The following is a 20,964-nucleotide window of genomic DNA, read 5'->3' on the forward strand; positions in this document are numbered from 1 at the left end:
TTTGGCATATAGTGTGAAAATAAATTTTCCAAATAAATAAATAATGTAAAAACTGAATTTATTGAAAAAAAAAATCGGCTCTTTGAATTAAATTGCTTACACACTATCGTAATTGAATTGTAGACACATGATGGCAGTAAATAATAGACACATAACAGCAGTAAATGGCATATAAACCATATTATATGGTAGAACTAAAAACAAAAGCTGTTATAATATAAACACACAAGGGTTAAAGCTAATTATTTATTTATTTTAGCAATATTTATTTTAGCAACCGCATGAGTATGTGATCTCCAAAATAATAATAAAACTTACGACATCAAATCAATTTACAGCCCATAAATATGTGCATGTCAATTTAATTCAATCCGTCCATAAATTGATGTCTACCAACAATAAAAATAAAAAATATTAAGCCAATTATTTTTTTTCTTCAAATATCGTAAATAAAAGAACAAATTTGAAAGTTTTTATTGTGTGTGGTCTACATCAAAATCATAAAAGACTACAAGCTATGCATGCCAAGTTTAAAACATATATACACACAATCTGACTCCCAGTACGATGCTTCCATTAAAATAATGTTGAAGGAAGCCAATGTGTCATACACAAAAGTGAAAAGAGTTTGTACCCTACAAGATTTAAACCATCATTGAGCCTTTAAACATAACATGTTCTTAAATTATCACAAAGAACAAGAAACATATATCATATGCTCAACTTTTTGTGATCGTGCCTCAAGAAAGCAAAAGAAATAACACATAAAACAATTTTCTGCTATAATACTAGTAAAAAAAATTCTATTAACAAATTCGAGTATGCTCTGATACCGATTGTTGGTTATTTTGATAACTAAAAACATAAACGCGGAAGTACGGACTTTGGATCTATAAACTCAAATCTGATTAAAATAAAACTTAAACAATAAATAATGATTACATACCCGATTTCATTAAAATCTTCAGATCTGAAGAACTAGAGTTGGGTTTTCCAGTTGATCTCAGGAGCTCTCTCTAGAATCCCTCAGCAAACCCTAAACGATTTTACATGTCTATTGTTTGTGGTCTTGATTTCTCCTCATCAAATGTATATATAGATGGAGATATACCTTAATGTGAGAGATCGAAGGGATCTTGAAGATCTTGAGTCAAATCGGGAACTCAACCCACAAGGTAAGTTAATATTCTGTAAATCGGTCCATCAACAATTTATATTCTTACCATAATAATTGGATTTAATAATATATTGTAGATATTTATGAAGTAATCTCATAATTATCCAACATCACCCTCTAATTTATAGTTGAATAAAACCAAACCTCCACCGGAGGTTGTTTCACAGGCCAAGATTGGAGGCATCAACAGTTATGAAATCGGGCCATGCAGCTCCTCCACCTCCCCCTATCGTGACCCACCTGCATCAAACACCCCGACGCTGTTGCTGCCTTCCACCTGTTGCCTTCGTTCAGGCATCCACCAGCCATCACCCTCCGCCAAGAACCACCAACTGCCACCTCGACTTGCCACCTGTGTCAACGAGCGAACACCAACCCCAACTTACTGCCACCCCATACGATCTAGAGGTAGCCACCGCACCACCTGCTAGCCCCCCTTCGGCCACCAACCTCCACCGCCATAGAGCACCACAACCCCAGTTCTCTTCTCCACTATTTCGATCGAACTCCACCATCATTCTTCTTTCTCTACCTTTTTCTGTTAGGCAAACTGCCAAACACCCCTTTAGCCTACTAGTTTCCTGCCTTCCCTTCTTTTCTCCCTTGTTGTGAATAACTAGACGCCAAAAGGGTCGGGCAGCGGAGCTGCCACGCACCAAACCTACTGTTGTCAGAATACCTTCCCCAACCTCTCATTCCTCTCCAACTCGTCATTCACGTCGAACAGAAGCAGAAACCGGGCATCAAGAGGCCGCCAAAGCTCCACTACCCGCCAACATTACCGCCCACAGCCACCTTCGACCACCACTTTGTTGACCAATGTAAGTTCGACCACCACCGTGGTATTTGCTTCGTGTCCTCTTAGGTGCTATCAACCGAGGCCAAATGGGTCTCATGTTCTTCGTTTCCTTTGCATCCTATTCACAATTTGAATGTTGAATCAGAAAGACGACTGATGCTCAAACTTTGTTACCTTTTAATTAAATATAACCCTCAAGTTGTTGATTTGTACGAAAATAGCCCCTCCTAGAGATTTAGTCAGCACATTAAGTCAAAGTTGCATTAAAATGTCCAAGAATTAGGTTAAAATGTCCATATTAGACCCCTGGTTTGAGAACTGTTTGAAAGATTAGTCCATGGAGTTTGATTTTGGAAAAATCAACCCCTAGACTTTATTAATAAAGACAACCCTATACTTAATAATTAATACAAAAAACTACCATTTTGGTTTATTAAGTAATATAAATAGACCATTTGATTCGTTTTAACAACATGAAACGTTACAAAATGACTTTCACGACAAATTTCACTCTCAATCCTCGTTCATGCATCGAAGGTGAGTGTTACAAACCTTTTCTATGTTTTATTATTTTGGGGGAGAATACATGTGAAATATATATATAAATATAATGAAATGTGTTTATAAACATGCTATATATATATATATATATATATATATATATATATATATATATATATATATATATATATATATATATATATATATCGGCGATGGAATCTTCTTTACTAATAAAACAGTACTGAAAACGCCACTTGGCAGTCCCTTAGCCTCTCCACCTTACGTTTTCCCGCTCATATATTATAAGTGAAGTTCCCACTTTGCCCTTCTGTTCGAAAACATTTTCTACATCAGCAAACATTAATTATGAATAAGTAAATAATAAGTAAATAAGTAAATATGTAAATCAGGAAGTAAATCAGGAAATTTAAAATTGATTTCTGTCGAATATGCAATATCCATCCCAAAAAATCAGCGAATCAATTTAAATTCCATTATCAGCTAATTAATTTAAATTCCATATAGTGTCAATCCCTAAAAATCAGGCAATCAGTTTACGCATAGATGATATATTTCAATACAACTTGAGAAGTCAATACGATTCCTGTTAACGTGATTTATTCAATACGATTTCAGAGATCACATATTCATCGTTAGGTTACATTTCAGAGGTGACATATTCATCATCAGGTCAGCAAAACTACACTGTTCTTTACCTTTTCTGTTTCATCAGTTTTATATTTTGTTTTTTTCCCTGTTATGTATAAGAGAAAAGTTTTTGATACATATGTTTACAAGTAAAAAAACATTGATTCTTTAGTGTAAAAGATAAAAATCGCATAATCATGTTCACAAGTACAAAAAACATTGATTCTTTAGTGTAAAAAAAGGGAAACACGTGTTATATTTTATAAAAAAAAATGATCTTAATGTTATGTTAACATCATGTGAAAAGTAGATGTCAGTAGTTTTCTATTCAAGTTTTAAAATCATCAGTTTTCTCACAAATACTTTAATAATAATCAAAATCAGTTTTCTCACAAATACTTTAAGAATACAGACACGTAGGTAATTAGAACAAATATATGTTTTCTTTATACATTATTAGTAAAATGGCAATTTACTTTCTTTTTGGCGAATTTTTTTATAATCTAAACAATAAATTTTAGAGTTCAAATAATTGTTTCCCCTTACTTACCCTAATTAACTTAAACACATGATAAGAATGGATTTTTGTATCCATCAAAATCAAATAAATGGCAACGTACTACCTTTTTGGTTGATGTATGTATTTTTACTGTTTCCACTTAATTGCTGTTTCTTTTTGACTGTTTGCTTTTTTAATATAACTTTTTTTTTATTTTCATTGCATATTATAAGTGTCAATTAAATAGCAATGTACTTTCTTCTTGGCTGTTTGATTGTTTTTTCCCTGTTATGTATAAGAGAAAAGTTTTTGACACGTATGTTAACAAGTAAAAAAAACATTAATTAGAACAAATATATGTTTTATTTTTGGGATATCAGTTAAATAGCAATGTGCTTTCTTTTTGGCTGTTTAATTTTTTTTATTTTTTTTAATTTTTTATTGGTTGATGATTATAAATTTCAAATTCAATGTAAACAATAAATTTAAAACGTCCATAGTATATGTTTTCTTTTTATATGCTAGAAATGCCTAAAATGTCCCTCCCACTCAGTTAAATGCCAATGTACTTTCTTTTTGGCTATTTGAATTTTTTTTAATCTAAACAATAAATTTTAAAGTTCAATTAACTGTTTCCCCTTACTTACCCCTAATTAAGTTAAACACATGATAACAATGGATTTTTGTATCCATCAAAATCAAATAAAATGGCAATCTACTACCTTTTTGGTTGATGTATGTATTTTTACTTTTTCTTTTTCAATGTTTGCTTTTTTTTATATAATTTTGTTTTTATTTTCATTGCAGATTATAAGTGTCAATTAAATACCAATGTACTTTCTTCTTGAGTGTTTGATTGTTTTTTTCTGTGTGCTGATTATAATTGTCTAATTTAATGTAAACTTTTTTTTTTTTTTTTTAACTTGCAAGGTACAATGGAACATATTACTCCTATAAAGGAAATTGACTCAATCAAGGACGATTTCACAATTAAAGTTCGGATCATACGTCTTTGGACTCAAAAGTCAAGATTTGATGCGAACGACACATACTCGATAGAAATGATTTTGATGGATGAGGAGGTATAAGATGGATGTATTCAATTATTATTTTTATAAAAAATTATTCATACTCATAAGCAATTATATTTAAATATTTATTACCAAATGCGAACATTTTGATTTGTATTACCAAATGCGAACATTTTTGCTTTTACACGTGAACTGCATTTGACTCCAATATTGAACAAATCACATTTCACAGTCCTTCTTGACTTCGCATTTTTCTTCACGAATCGTCCCTCAATCAATAAACCAACCAATTAACCCAATTGCTAATCCAAAATCAAAACTTATCTGTTTTCATATGCGAACCCAACTGATTGGCTTTTCAAAATCAAATTCGCAACTCCAAATCGTTCGATTATTCGCCCCAATTCCAAAATCAAATAACAGATCCTTCGTATGATTCATTTAATAACCAAGGCTTCTTTTACTTCAAAATGACCATATTGCCCCTAACTTGATAAGTATTTCATATATCGCAATTAACAATTAAGACAAATCAATCAATCAATCAATTTGTATAAGAAAAATGCGAAATTCTTAGCTTTCTTCCCCAATTCGCATTCTACTGTAAAATTCACATTCTTCATTCACCCTCTTTCTTCACATGTTCCAGTCATTTTTTTTTAGTTCATTCGCATTTGAGTTGTTTGTCTCACCAAATACGAAATGAATATTAACCATAATCACCTTCGTATCTTTAACCCCAATCCATACAACCTCATATGCGAAACCCAATTTTGATTTGTATTACCAAATGCGAACATTTTTGCTTTTACACGTGAACTGCATTTGACTCCAATATTGAACAAATCACATTTCACAGTCCTTCTTGACTTTACATTTTTCTTCACGAATCGTCCCTCAATCAATAAACCAATTAACCCAATTGCTAATCCAAAATCAAAACTTCTGTTTTATATGCGAACCCAACTGATTGGCTTTTCAAAATCAAATTCGCAACTCCAAATGGTTCGATTATTCGCCCCAATTCCAAAAGCAAATAACAGATCATTTGCTATTGAAATTTCCAGGAGATGAGGTTGAATACTTAAGTTCAGATAGTATATGCCAATCTGAATTTCTCCATGATCAATTTGATGCAAATTTATATTCACCTGATGTTTTAAATGGTCTGAAAGTATCGGGTTTACCAAACCATAAGTTAGTTTTAAAAATCGGTGTTCCAGTTATGTTGCTGAGAAATATTGATCAGAAAAACGGCTTGTGTAATGGAACAAGACTCCAGGTGATTTCATTGGGCAAACGTGTTATTGAGGCACATATCATATCTGGAACTAATATTGGAAACCACACTTTTATTCCAAGAATGTCTCTAACTCCATCAGAAAAGAAAATTCCATTCAAATTTCGAAGAAGACAGTTTCCATTGGCTGTATGTTTTGCAATGACCATTAATAAGAGTCAGGGACAGTCATTATCCAAGGTTGGTTTGTTTCTCAAGCATCCCGTGTTTTCACATGGCCAATTGTATGTTGCTTTATCTAGAGTCCAAAGTAGGGACGGATTAAAATTGTTAATTTTAGATAAGGATGGTAGTCTCACAAAGAAAACTTCCAATGTCGTTTATAAGGAAGTTTTTGGGAATTTATAAACAATGCTTTTCTACCATCTTTTATTTACTTTTGTACCATCTTTTATTTACTTTTCTTGTATCGTACTTCATCTATCATATTAATTAATTAATTTTTACAACTTTATTGTATTTGACTTATTCATATTAATGCTAATATCACTATTCTTCATTTTTTCTAAACTTTCATATCTTTTTTTTTGTTACAAATTAAAAACTATAATTATATTTCAATTTATCACCCGTGGATTTCCATGGGTTTAAACCTAGTACACATATAAAACATATATCTAGTTTTAATAATTATTATTGTCAAATTAATATATTATAAACCGGTTTCTTTACGATATACATGTGTTTAAAAATATTATTATTCTTGTGCATAATTTATTTCACTTACATTGAGCATGTACAAACATATTTATTAATTATATATGTACAAATTATAACAATTATATCTTGGAAATCATTCATCCATGTGAAGAAACATTTTATCTATTTAAGCGAGTGACATACATTTTTAAAGATTTATTGAAGTTACCCGGCTTTTATAATGGAGCTTTAACGTATAACATGGTTAATGACCTTTATAGTGAGACATTATTCATTACCTAAGTTTAGCCACTTACTATTCGCATTTAACTATAATTGTTAATCCTTGGAGCGAGATACGTATGTATAGATCTATACGGGTTGACACCCCCACCTGCGGTTGCTAGCTACAACCTTGACTGATCAATCAGAGCGAGTGATAATTATCTTTAGTATAATTGCAACGTCTAATGAAGCGTTGTGCAGGGATTATAACGGGTCACATAGCTCGGTTATAAGACTCACTATAGGCATTAACCGGACTCTTTAACTAGAAACCACAAATTCGGTTTCTCTGTTTATCAAGCATTTTAAGTATGGATTACTTATGATTTAACTCTTTATCAGGCATTTTTAAGTATAGATTTACTTATGGTATAACTATTTATCGAGCATTTTTAAGTATGGATTTACTTATGGTTTAAATCTTTATCAAACATTTTCAATATCCATTACTTATAGTTTATCTATTTACCAAACCTTTTAAGTATGGATTTACTTATGGTTTAACTCTTTATCAAACATTTTCAGTATGGATTACTTGTGGTTTATCTATTTACCAAACATTTTAAGTATGAATTTACTTATGGTTTAACTATTTATCAAGCCAATTTCAGTATGGATTATTTATGGTTTATCTATTTATCAAACATTTTAAGTATGAATTTACTTGTGGTTTATCTCTTTAACAAACATTTCAATCATAAATTTACTTATGATTTATTTCTTTATCAAACATGGTTTTAACCACAAAAGAAATACTTTCTAGTCTTATAAAGTATCATTATTGCGGTTAGCAAAAAACCTATAACTCTAACCAACCTTGTGTTGAACCTCAAATTACATGTATTCTCAGGAGATCAGTGAACCAACCTTTAACATAAGATTTGTTCATGGATTTTTGGGCAATCTAGTCTCATTTAGTTTTTGTTATGTCGGCCTACTTACTAAGGCGGATTTGTGAACCATATGTTATATGTATGAACCTTGTATTCAAACTTTAAACTGGAATGTAACTGCTATGCAGTTATTGTTGTAACTTGTGATGTATATTCAATTTTCTTGTGATCCATGAACTAAGTCGCACAACCCATCATATTCCGCCACCTCGGCCGTTGGTGTGACAGATTGGTATCAGAGCTAAATTAGCTATAGAGAACTCGTATCCTCGAAAGAGGAAATACAACTATAGCTACAAGCTCCTAATAAAAGTATTATTAATAAGTATACTACTTATCGACTGCTCACGGGGGAGGCAACTAGTTTGAAGGGCTGCTAGGGTTGCTGGATTTCAAAATGGCTTAATTGCCACAATGGTCCTACCCATGGTGTTTCCTATTTGACCCTCATATGTGCTTAGTAGTCTTGGAGTACAAAGCAAAACTTTAGTAATACTATAAATCATACCAACAATAATATATAAAAGTTATATATATATAATCTGACCCACGATGAGAACACTTAATAAAAATTCTGACATGCCTTTAACTAAAGCTACCAACTCAACCCTTTAGGTCAAAGGCCTCAACTAAGATTAGTATCGTGCATATGCCATACGATAAATAAACATGGAACGTGCGCCTATGTAATTTATGGTCAGGCTGGTGAGCAACCAACCTTGAGCGACGAGTTTGACAGACTACAATGGTTGAGAGTTTTAGAGATTGAAGGATGTTCTCAAGACTCGATACATATACCTAATACGTAAAATCCCTATATCAACTCCCAGACAACATATACATCTTAAAAAAAAAAATCATAAAAATACTTAAATATCTAGGATACCGTCCAAATTTTCCTGATTTACCTAAATCCGAAAAAGAACAAACAACCAATAACTCACATACTCTCATAGCAGAGAAACCGTAGTTCCTAGTACATCATTTAATATTCTCCAAACTTCTATCTCCCCTATCTTCCGAAGACAACAAGGATCTTTCCAAATACGAACCATTTAAAGAAATTTTTTATAATGAAGAAGAGAAGAGAACAATCGAAGATAAAGAACCAGTTGGAGAAAACATGGAAGGAGAAGGACTAACAAATGAAGGGACCACCATTCAAATGCTACTATTGTACTACTTTTACTGATTAGTTCCAGGTGGAACGCTCCGCATGGATTTTCATAGGGAAAGGATGCCACCTCATTCCCGATATGATACTTCCTCCAAAAGGAAGCAAATATCATCACAAGAGCCAAGATGATTCATGAACACTCTGAGAGATAACTAATAGCCTCGAGGAACAAGAATGACAAGTCATCACTCCCTAAGTCCATTCCGTTGATCGGCAAGTCTGTTGATAAACTTGTGCTTCCCCTAATTGAACGGAGTGTTCGAATTAAGACAATAAATTGAATCCATGATAGACAACATGAATATAGTCGAATATGTCACTTACACTCTAAGTCAAAGGGCCGGAGAACTCAAGAAAGAGCAACATGATGAAAATGGCATTGCCCATACATAATGTCATCATGTCGATCAACCAAAGAAGGTTGTTACCCACGGTCACCAAATCTATAGACTAGAGTATAGAGTTCAACTGACTTAAAGCAGATCGGGTATCAAATGATTGTAACAAATCATAGGTTGTGGGAGGCTCATAACCGGCTCAAGGTGCTAGCCAATCTACCACTCAGACATTTTAAATCCCTAACAAGCAAGATTAGGTTTTGCATATTGAGCCTAGTATGCCCAACATACTAGGTAGCCTCCGCGATCATGCTTAGTGCATGAGTATGTCGTGCATACTCATACGTACGCCCCACATACTCAATTGACATATTTTACAAAATAAGGACTAATTTTGACATAATAAAGAAAGGTTAAGGAAATATAATTAGACCTCGATTCAGGATGTTACAATTCTCCCCCACTAAGATCAGACTTCGCCCTTGAAGTTATTCTCCAGAAACAAATTAGGATACTACTCACGCATCTTGGACTCCGGTTCATATGTCTACTTTGAACCTCTACACTGTTGCCACTGAACTTTGACCAAGTTCACGACCTTGTTCCTCAATGTATTCACTTTACGATCCAAGATGGCTATACAATTCTTTATGTAGTTCAGGCGATCATCGACCTGGATGTCCTCCAAAGGGACCACTACTGTCATATTGACTATACACTTCCTTAACTAGGATGCATGGAAGGTATCGGGACGACTGCATTGCACACACCAGGATGCTTAGTCCGAGATGTTTACTCTAATGTTTTTGATTTGAAAACTATGATTATAATGTTTTGAAACACTTTGACTTATATTGATGGGATTTTTTGAGACTATGGTTTTATTTAATATTTAAAAAAAAATCAAAACTTTTGGAACCACATTTTATGTATGTTACAATTAGTGTCAGCCTGAGATGTTTGAATTATTGTCGGATTTCCAAACCCACAAACAATCTTCGTCTTGTCAAAATTTGTTGGATCTCACTTGGCAGTTGATTTGAAAGAGACAAGAAAAAAAGTACCCTTTTGAATGAAACACCCCTTTTTACACCCGTTATAAACGTGAAATGACAACACTATCCTTATCATGGAAGGTACGTGGGTTTCAATAACCCAACATATGTTCTGTTTCTTCATTCTTGCATGATATGTCAACCAAAATCAAAGTGTTCATAAAGTGAAACATGAGATACAAAACGCCTGAGATCAACTCAGGTCTTTATCCGTTAAGAAGCTTAAAAAACGTAGAAAATGTTTATTATCAACACAAGACTTTTCACATAATCCATTGATAGCACACAAAAAAAGAAAAAAAACAAGAATAGAAAACCTAAAACTATTATATCTATAATGTATATATGCATCGTAATGTATCCCCAACAACTTATCCAAGCTTCATAAGTACTTTAACCCTAATGGTTGGCAGCAATCTTGTCTCCACAATTGCAAACAATGGTATGCAGGTCGTTGAGGTTGAGAAAGTCCCGTGAATTTATCGAGTCAGATGAAGGAGGTGGTGGAGCCGACATTGCCAGTATTTTGGGTTTTGGTCGGAATCATGTTTGTTTAAATAAGGTAAAAAAAGTCTCGAGAACCTACTAGGTTAAGTGCCACATGGGTTTGTAATGGTTTTTTATGCCCCCGCCACCGATGCTTCCTTATCCTCTAAGGTTGGTTGGTGGGTTGGTAGAAGTTAATGAAGGTATTAAAACGGATTAGGTAGAAAACGAGTCCACTCGTCTATGACTCGATGCTGACTCACCCACTTACTTGGCACTCCACATAGTAGTATTACCATCAATTGTGGGTTAAAGTACCAAAGTGGCTAGTCATTTACAAGTACAAGCCCTTTAAATGCAAAAAATAGTCACAAGGGACCATTCAAACCAAAATACGAAAGATAGTTGGGCTACAGTGATAACTTGCCTTTAAATGATTATCATTTAACTTTTTTTATTTTTTTCTTATTTTTAGAATTAAAAAAAACAAACCCAACCCCAGCCCCACCCTCCTCCTCCTCCTCCTCCTCCTCTCTCTCTCTCTCTAAAGAGGATTTGGAGAGTTCGGGTTTTATCATTTTCCGACAACAATCTTCATTCCTTCTTGAAGAAATTGAACTTGTCGACATGTTCAACAAAAAACTACTTGAATTCTTCCTGTGATGAGACTTAATTATGTTAAAGAACACATGACTCCATCTAAAACGACCAACCCGCTTTCATTTCTTCCACCAAATACACCTAATTCATTTAGTCTTTTTTGCAGGTTTGAAAACCTATCACATGGATGAACATACATACACGATGTACTTTTTTTAGGGTTTGCATAATGAACCTAGTACGCCCAGCGTACTAGGTAGCCTCCGCGATCATCGTACTCATGTGTATGCCCACGTACTCACTTGCCACATTTTACTCAATAAGGACTAATTTTGACATAATAAAGAAAGGTTAAGGAAATATAATTATAACTTGATTCAGGATGTTATAATTCTCCCCCACTGATATCAGACTTCCCCCGCGAAGTCATTCTCCGGAAACAACTCAGGATACTGCTCACGCATCTCAGACTCCGGTTCCCATGTCTACTTTGAACCTCTATGGTGCTGCCACTGAACTTTGACCAAGTTCAAGACCTTGTTCCTCAAGGTTTCACTTTACAATACAAGATGGCTACAGGCTTCTCTACGTAGTTCAGGCGATCATCGACCTAGATGTCCTCCAAAGGGACCATAACTGCCTCATCGACTATACACTTCCTCAGCTGGGATGCATGGAAGGTATCGTGGATTCGACTCAACTCCTTTGGTGGCTCCCACCGGTAAGCCACCTTGCCCACATGGACCAATACCTAAAAAGGGCCAATAAATTTGGGGCCTAACTTGGTCTGCTTCTTGAAGCGGATGACACCATATCAGGGTTACACCTTTAGGAGCACAAAATCTCCCGCCTGGAACTCCATCTCTGAGCTCCTCCGATCCGCATAACTCTTTTGACGGCTCTAGGCAGCCAAAACCCATTGTTGAACTTGTTGTATAAGCTCTGTCATCTTGAGCATGACTTTCGTGCTCCTCGTGACCCTCTAACCCACTTCGCCCTACCATATAGGAGTTCAACACCTCCGACCATAAAGGAGCTCGCACTGGGACATACCGATACTGACATGATGGTTGTTATTATACGAGAACTCAGCCAAAGGAAGGTAGGAGTCCCAAATCCCACCAAAATCAATAACCTACGTGTACAACATATCCTCAAGCGCCTGAATCATCCGCTCGCTCTGCCCGTCCGTCTGCAGATGGTACGCGATGCTAAAATGTAGTCGGGTACCCAACTCCTCATGGAAACTCTTCCAGAATCTGTAAGTAAAACACACATCATGGTTATACATAATGGATGTTGGCACCCCATGCCGAGCCACCACCTCACAAACATAGATCTTGACTAACTTCTCTGCAGAAGAGTTCTCACTTATAGCTAAGAAGTGAGCACTCTTCATCAAACGATCCACTATCACACAGATAGTGTCAACACCCCTTACAGTCCTTGACAACTTAGTAATGAAATTCATAGTAATTTGTTCCCACTTCCATATGGGAACATCCAGAGGCTGCAACTTTCCATGAGGGTGCAGGTGCTCCGCCTTGACCTTTCGACAAGTCAAGCAAATCTCTACAAACCATGCCATATTTCTCTTCATGTAGGGCCACCAATAACTATGCTTCAGATCAAGATACATCTTTGTGGCCCCCGGGGATAGAAAAGCTCTACTTGTAGGCCTCCTCCATCAAAATTCATCGGGCTCCATCCGCATATGGCACCCATACTCGCCCATGGAGAGCCAAAAGCCCCCTACTATCCATATCAAACACTGAAACCTGTCCGATCACCTACTCAGTCTTACAGTTCTCTTTTTTATGGTCTCTGAATGGGCATTCTTAATGATCTCTAAGACTAGAGTCATCACTGTTATCCTCATACATACATCTCATATTGGGGCATTCGCTACTCTACGACTCAGGGCATCGGCCACCACATTGGCCTTTCCCGGATGATACAAGATCTCACAATTGTAGTCCTTCACTACGTCCAACCATATCATTTGCCTCATATTTAGGTTGGCTTAATCCATAAGGTACCTCAGGCTCTTATGGTCCGTGTAAATGGTACATCGGACACCATAGAGATAATGATGCCAAATCTTAAGGGCGAATACCACTGCCCCCAGCTCCAAATCCTGGATGGGATATCTCATCTCGTGAGGCTTCAACTGCCTTGATGCATATGCTATCACATGCCCTCTCTGTATCAACACATCACCCAAACTTGCAATGGATGCATCGCAATATACCATTAAATCATCCACTCCCTCTGGTAGGGTGAGCACTGGATCCTCACACAAACTATGGCAAAGAGTCTCGAATTATGCTTCTGCTCAGGCCCCCAGATAAATGTAACATCCTTCCTAGTTAACTTGGTGAGAGGAACAATAATATTGGAGAAAGCCCTGATAAACCTCTAATAATAACATGCCAAACCAAGGAAACTCCGAATCTCGGATGGAGATCTCGGTACCTCCCACTGCATCACCACCTCCATTTTGGCTGGGTCAACCAATATACCATTCTGATTGACAAGGTGTCCCACCGGACCTCTCGTAACCAGAAATCACATTTGGAGAATTCGGCATAAAGCCTCTCCGTCATCAACACCCCTAGAATCTCCCGAAGATGCTCCTCACATTGTTCTCTAGTATTTGAATATAACAGAACATCATCAATAAAAACGATCACCGATCGATCCAACATGGTGTTGGAATAGTGTCTAAGGCTATAACTATATTCGGTGGTGCATGGTCCTTTTGGGTTGCCTTCACCATAGCAACTTGAAGGATGATTTATTAAGAGAGAGTAAATATTATAAGGAATAATATTTAGCTATTTGATTAATATAAGTCATAAATTAATTGGTATTAATTTGGTGACTTAAAGAGATTAATTAAATAAGAGGGTGTAAACTATCAATTGTTTGATAGTTAGACTTTAGACTGTAAATCCATTAGGATGGACCTTGGACGGATTCTAAGAGCTTTAGGATAGCTCAAATCGTTCATATGGTTATCTATGGAATGGATTTGGATAGCCTTAAGTGAAGATTATTCAATTAGGGTTTAGGGTGAAACCCTTAAGGAGTCTACAAGTATAAATAGACCCTATGGGTGAGGGAATTCGACACACAACCTTAAGCAAGGAACCTCTGGTCGAATTCATCCCCTCTCCTCTCTCCTAAATCATCTTGCTTGCTATTGGTGTTTGTAAGCCATTAGAGGAGTGACAATTGTGACTCTAGAAGCTCCAAGACAAACAAGATCAACAAGGAATTCAAAGGTATGATTCTAGATCTGTTTTAATATTGTTGTTTAACCTAATTAGCCATTAGAAGTCTTGGATTCAAAAGCATGTTTATTAGAAAGCCTAGATCCAAGCAATAGGGTTTTGCATGCGCACATAGGAAAGTTCTTATAGCTAAAACCCAACACATGGGCCTATAGACCTGGCTCCTGAGATCCATGAATGTTGCTGGTGTGTTGTGTTGGGTTTTGAGCAATCTAACACTTCCTAAGTGTGCATGCAACCCTAATAAACCTTGGATCTATGTTTGTCTAAATACATGAAAAATAATAATTTTCCAAGGTTTATAACCTATCTAACATGGCATGGGGAACATTTCAACATAAAGAGTTAGAAGAGATTCCATACCTTTTTGATGAGTTTGGTTCTTGAGGAGTTTGAGGGCCAAACACCAATAGTGTGAATGCCTCAAATGGAATCACAAAACACCACAAACTCTTGGAAAACTTTGAGAGAGTGTATACACTTGTATATTTCGGCCACACACAAGCTCACACACACTAGTTCACTAGTTACACTAAGGCACCATTTCATGCTCCATAAGCATGCTTATATAGTGTGCATGGTTAGGGTGAAACCCTAATAACCCATGACCTTTCCTTTCCAAGGATCCCTGGGTTAAAATCTCCATGGATCATCCATGGACTTCCATATAAGCCTAGCCCATTAACAAAAGAGCATTAGCCCACACTATATAAAACCAATAACCCATAATCTAATTAGTCTTCCTTTTAATCTCTAAATTAACTCATAATTAATTTAAGACTAAAACTAATTAAATAACATAATCTCATATTAATATATTATAACTTATAATATATTAATAAACATATGTGTATAACTCTCATAAAATTATCCATAAATAGTTTGGATGAGATGCAACCCAAATGGACCATGCCGGGTCGGGTCAAGTATATACCAAATAAGTTATGGACTTAGACACCTTATCCAACAGACTCCTACTTGGATAAGTCTAATAACTATATTTGCGTATGTTACTTCAGGAACCAACCAGCAATCGTAGCTCTCGCAAAACTCCGTTGAACTGTGAAGACTCTGTTGAACTATGAAGCGCCATTTTAGATAAGTGATCATATAATCCTTTGTTCTCATGATATCAGCCGGACAAATACATGGAACAACGTCGTACTTATTGTCTAGCAGTTTGTTTCCCTATTTTCGAATTTGTTTGACAAAGAACTTAATCGAACACATCAATTTAGTTCTGACCGGCCGGTACATAGGTCACAACAAAATCATCGAGGGGCTCAGATATCGCTTCTATTTCTAGAAGGAACAGATAAACTTCGACTCATATGCTTGTTCTACTACTTGTTGAATTGTACACAGAGGCACGTTTTATAACATCAAGTTACTGATGCGTTTACGTGCAATCAATGCACAACCAACTCATAGGTAACAACTCATATCTCTAGGTTTGAAGATTTATATGATATTACCGTCTCACGATCACTCGAGATAAATTCCATGAAGTGATACAAGTGAGCGTGGGTTTATTCCAATACTCATAACTTATGAGCACTCATGAATGTTGTAGCAACCATTGTTATGACTAAACCCATTTAGCCATCTACAAACTCGATTCATGACAGTCTTGATTCATACCTACTTCCAACATATGAACGACTGTGGAGTGTTTAAATAACTTAGTCATTCGGAAAGAAAGAATAAACTAGCTATTTTGGAAGTCAAAACATGCAAAGTTAAACACAATAATAATTGAATCCAATATGGTCTCAGAACCCTTTTGAATATAAATAGAACCACCTTTTATTTATCACCATATTAATTACACATTATTCATTGTATAATGTTTCAAACAATCAACTTAAGACTTGAATAAAAACAATAGTCGTCCCTTGCTCCTAGCATGTACACTTTGTTTTTCTAAACAATAGTTATGCCATACTCCAAGTATGCACACTATGTTTGTCTATGATCCTTACATTGTGATGTAGATCAATTGAACATGATTCCAATGATACTCATTTCACAATCCCAAATCCTTATTGTAAATGTGAGAATTTCTAATTTCTACCATTTATCAAAAATCTGTTAGACTTTAAACTTATATGCAATGTTCCTCTTGTAATGATTATTCACAAAGTCACCAGAACCTTATCACCAGTCATTACAGAGTATTCCAAAGAAGGTCAACTTCTATGGAATGGAAGTCTCATATTCAAAGTACATTGCTTTGAACATCCTTCTTGCATTATGGTTTTCTAATCTTACATAGATTGAATAACTTCCACCTATGGAGACATTTCCATAGTCCCATATTGATTATCACTTCTGAACAAGAGTTACTTCTTTTCAGAACATGTCAATACGGTCCTTTCCGACAACTTACATCACACTTCCAACTTTCCCTGAGCAACCAATCTTTGGCGAACCTTAGATTGTCCTCGACAATTGCTTAATCACTTTAGTCATATCCAGTTCTAGACTTTTCCCTTCTTAATGCCTTAAGCATTTGGAAAAATTTAGAAAAGATGAATATTATAGCACATGCAATCGATCCTATATCCAAAGCATATGGGACACGATTCATGATGTTTGACATAAAGACATGATACTAGACCAGTCTTTTGCTACAATATTTTTTTATTTGCCATGTTTTCAAAATTTAACTATGAAGAGGGATGTCGTAGTCATAATTGAATTTTGATAACGCAATATATATAGAATTTTCTTAAGTCGAACCATTCAGACATAAAATTATTATATATGTCCTTGACTAAAGATGATTAAAATCTCAATCTAAGCTTCTAGAATTGAAATGAAGTATAATTTCCTCTCCCTTAATTATAGCAAAACAATTTTTCAACCCCTGAAACTTCACGAATTGAAACTTTTGTTTTTCTATAATTAACATTGCTGACTTGCAACACTAATCATAATTATCATGCTCCCACTAAAATGATGATTATTAGCATAACACTTATGCTCCCACTAGCTCTGACATATTTCCAAAAATCTGCTGGGCTTCTGAAATTTAGATTCATACACCCTTTCTTAGATAGCTCACATGTGTGTCTAAACAATTTTCAGAACTATGAAAAGGGATGCCGTAATCATAGTCTCAATTCCTTACACCTTTTCCATTTCTCACAAGTCCATGTTAGTGTGCCGGTTAACCACACGCGCTCCACTAACGACTTTTGAAAATGCAAATAACACAATTGATATCTACATAAAATCTACTTAGTGAAAGCGTTTCCTCACCATCATTTTCATGAATCGGAGAGAAACCTTATGACACTTAGATTTTATAGTGTATGAGTTCCTATCCATGTGAATTTGTCAAAACCATAATCACAAGATAAGGTTAGTGACAAATTCAGCCTTACATGGATTAAACTTGTTCAATCTTAGTTTCTTGTCACCTTGGTAGCACAATGCCCACCAATGCTTCCAAGTTGAACTCTGATAACTCACATGCAAATTCAACTTATTTAAAGTAGGTACAAAAATAAGAATTATGTCAACACGATAGGTTGCAAACCTTAAGTCGTGTGCTAGTGATAAATTACAGGTTTTACTCTTGATTAAATCTTGAAACTCTTTCAGGATCTTTAAGGCTCCCACTGTCCCCTTGACATATAAGTTTTCCCAGTCAAGAACCGTTCCTTGACAAAACAAATATTCAAGGGATAGTGCGGATTCTTATCAAGACTAACACTTCACACAATTGGTCTTAGTTGGTCTTTGTCTCATCCAAGACATCACAACTTACCAATCTCAAATGTACAAGAGTAGAAACATTTTACACTACATTTGATAAGTGTTTTAAACTTTACTTTGTGTCACTCAAGGTTACAATCTTAGAGTATGACTCTAAGATTTGTTTTGGAATAAAGTATGACTCATCTTCTTGATTTTAACCAATCCAACAATTCATGACCTCTCTTCTTAGCCATAACAATGTACTAAGACATCCTTAGAGTATGAATTTGTGATATGGTTTCATAATCATTAAGATGATCATGAAATATGATACTAAAGTACTCTCCCATCCTTTCAGATTTGAGAAACTTTTATCTTTCTACCTAATTTGATTCTTCTCATTTGTTTTGTCATACATTGTAACCTTTCCAATGTTACAGAATTATACTTAACCTTATAAGTATAATCATATTTACCAATCTTTAGTAAATCATGACAAATCAATCTTTGTGGTGGACCTTGACCAGCGCACACCCAGTGTACCTAATTCCTTAGTCCTTCAATTGACTCACATATACATGTGATCAAAGAATTAGTCTTAATTTTCAAAGATGAAAATTCTCATTCGTCATACAATACAACTTGTATGATTCCAAGTTTCTGTCCAATTGAAACTTGGGTGATGAAAAACTTTCTTCATTTGGTAAATTCAGACACTACCACAAATGAAAAAATCAAATCCACTTTCCAATATTGCTATTACTTGAAACATATAAGCAACACTTTTCCACAGATGCCATTATAAGGATATTTTTTAAAATAAATAAAATTAAAACCCCTTTTTTTCCTTTTTTTTTTAAACTTTGCGGAAAAACTTATCCTTACAATCCACATGAAAACCTTGTTGTTATCTATTCATAAGCAATATATTATAGCTCTTAAGCAACAACTCAAAATTCTGATTACCGAACCATGCGATCGAAACTCACCTTTGAAATCAGAATCAACATATACTTACTTTAAGCTTCCTATCTTTTCTTTGATTCTTAAAAAAAAAACATCAACATGTGACCCATTCACATTATGTAATAAGAATCTCCAAATAGGAACTTAATAGAGTTAGTCAGTGGACTTTAACTGAAGTAGAGTCAAACTTTTTGACTTGATCAATCTTATGATCTTTCAGGTAAATATGGCAGCTTCGCAATCAGTGTCCCTCCCTTTGGCAATAAAACATATAGACCCTTTGGTAATGGCACACGAGACTATCTCAGAATTTGCCTTTCTCTTTACTATTTGGTCAACCGAGTTTACTATAGCCGATCCCTTTCCATTGGGAAGAGAAATGCTTTTCTAGATATCCAATGCTACCATTGCCAATGTCCATTTAAGGTTTGGGAAGTTGTTCTTTTAATCAAATTTGCTTTACTGGTGTTCCAAATCATTGCTGATTACACAACACCAAGCAAATAGATAACATCATTAAGGGTCTTGTCATAGTATGTCTCATAGTAGTCCCAAAGAGACTCACTATGTTACTAAGAAAGTGATTGAACATCCAACTTTCACGAGACTTTGACACCCAACTCTCCCGGCTTGTCAATATGTGACTTTATCTCCAAGATGTGAGCACACATAGACTATGCTTGCGAATAAGGATTGAGTGACTTTAAACTTTTCAAGAACTTGTGGGTGAGGGAGAATAATTGGAGGAGGTGGAGGAAGTGAAGCATGATGTTGAGTGACACCATCTTCAAGATATTTGGGAAGATCATAGTTGTCTGAACCAGACATCTATAATGGGAGAAAATCAAGTTAGTTGATTCAAAGTCCTTAATATAACACCCAATATGAAATATTAAGGCTAGGACCCAACAAAATATTTTATAATTTGGAAAAGGGATGACGTAATCCAAGCTATAAAATATTTGAAGGTAGGCGAATGACGATTCACCAATTTCCACCATGAAAAACGAAATAATTTATTAGGTTTTAATTGGATTTGAAATTCCTAGATCTTTTGAGATTCATTGAACTTTTCAATGGCATGTTTCAATCTCGAGTGTGCCCTCTCAAATTTTGTGACTGGGATGCCGAGGATCACAAAACAAGGTGTGAATAACCATACCAATTCACTTGGTACCCTTAATATTATCACCTAATCAATGTGCTGGTTAACCACACACGCTCCATTGATCTATGACAAACATTAAGTCACCCTTCGTGATCCTTACTAGTCCAAGTTAGTGTGTCGGTTAACCACACACGCTCCACCAACGACTTGGTAAGGTACAAAGTGTGAATTCCATGGGCTAGGACCAAATTCACATTTTTCCTAAAGTAACTAAGATTGGGAATTAAATAAAAAATATTTAGTTACTTTATAGTAATCATTATACTTTTAATGAGAATTTAAAGTCATTGTCTTACCCGTTCGGCTAACGACCCTCCAACGATCAAGCAAGCGGTGGGTGAGAGTGGACACCCATTAAGTTGCCATTTTATAGGCAACAACCTTATACCCACCTTATAGAC

At 35.2% G+C, this 20,964-nt stretch overlaps 1 long non-coding RNA gene across 1 annotated transcript; it reads left to right on the forward strand.

Annotated features, from left to right (window-relative positions):
- The first annotated feature begins 1,320 nt into the window (after positions 1-1,320).
- LOC145001926 (uncharacterized) lies at positions 1,321-4,792 on the forward strand. Its single transcript, XR_013661754.1, has 3 exons — positions 1,321-1,998; positions 3,114-3,167; positions 4,555-4,792. It is a non-coding gene; the product is annotated as an uncharacterized LOC145001926 (long non-coding RNA).
- Positions 4,793-20,964: the final 16,172 nt, after the last annotated feature.

The sequence above is a fragment of the Lactuca saligna genome, chromosome 6, assembly GCF_052625555.1.
Source record: "Lactuca saligna cultivar CGN05327 chromosome 6, ASM5262555v1, whole genome shotgun sequence".
Taxonomy (NCBI): domain Eukaryota; kingdom Viridiplantae; phylum Streptophyta; class Magnoliopsida; order Asterales; family Asteraceae; genus Lactuca; species Lactuca saligna.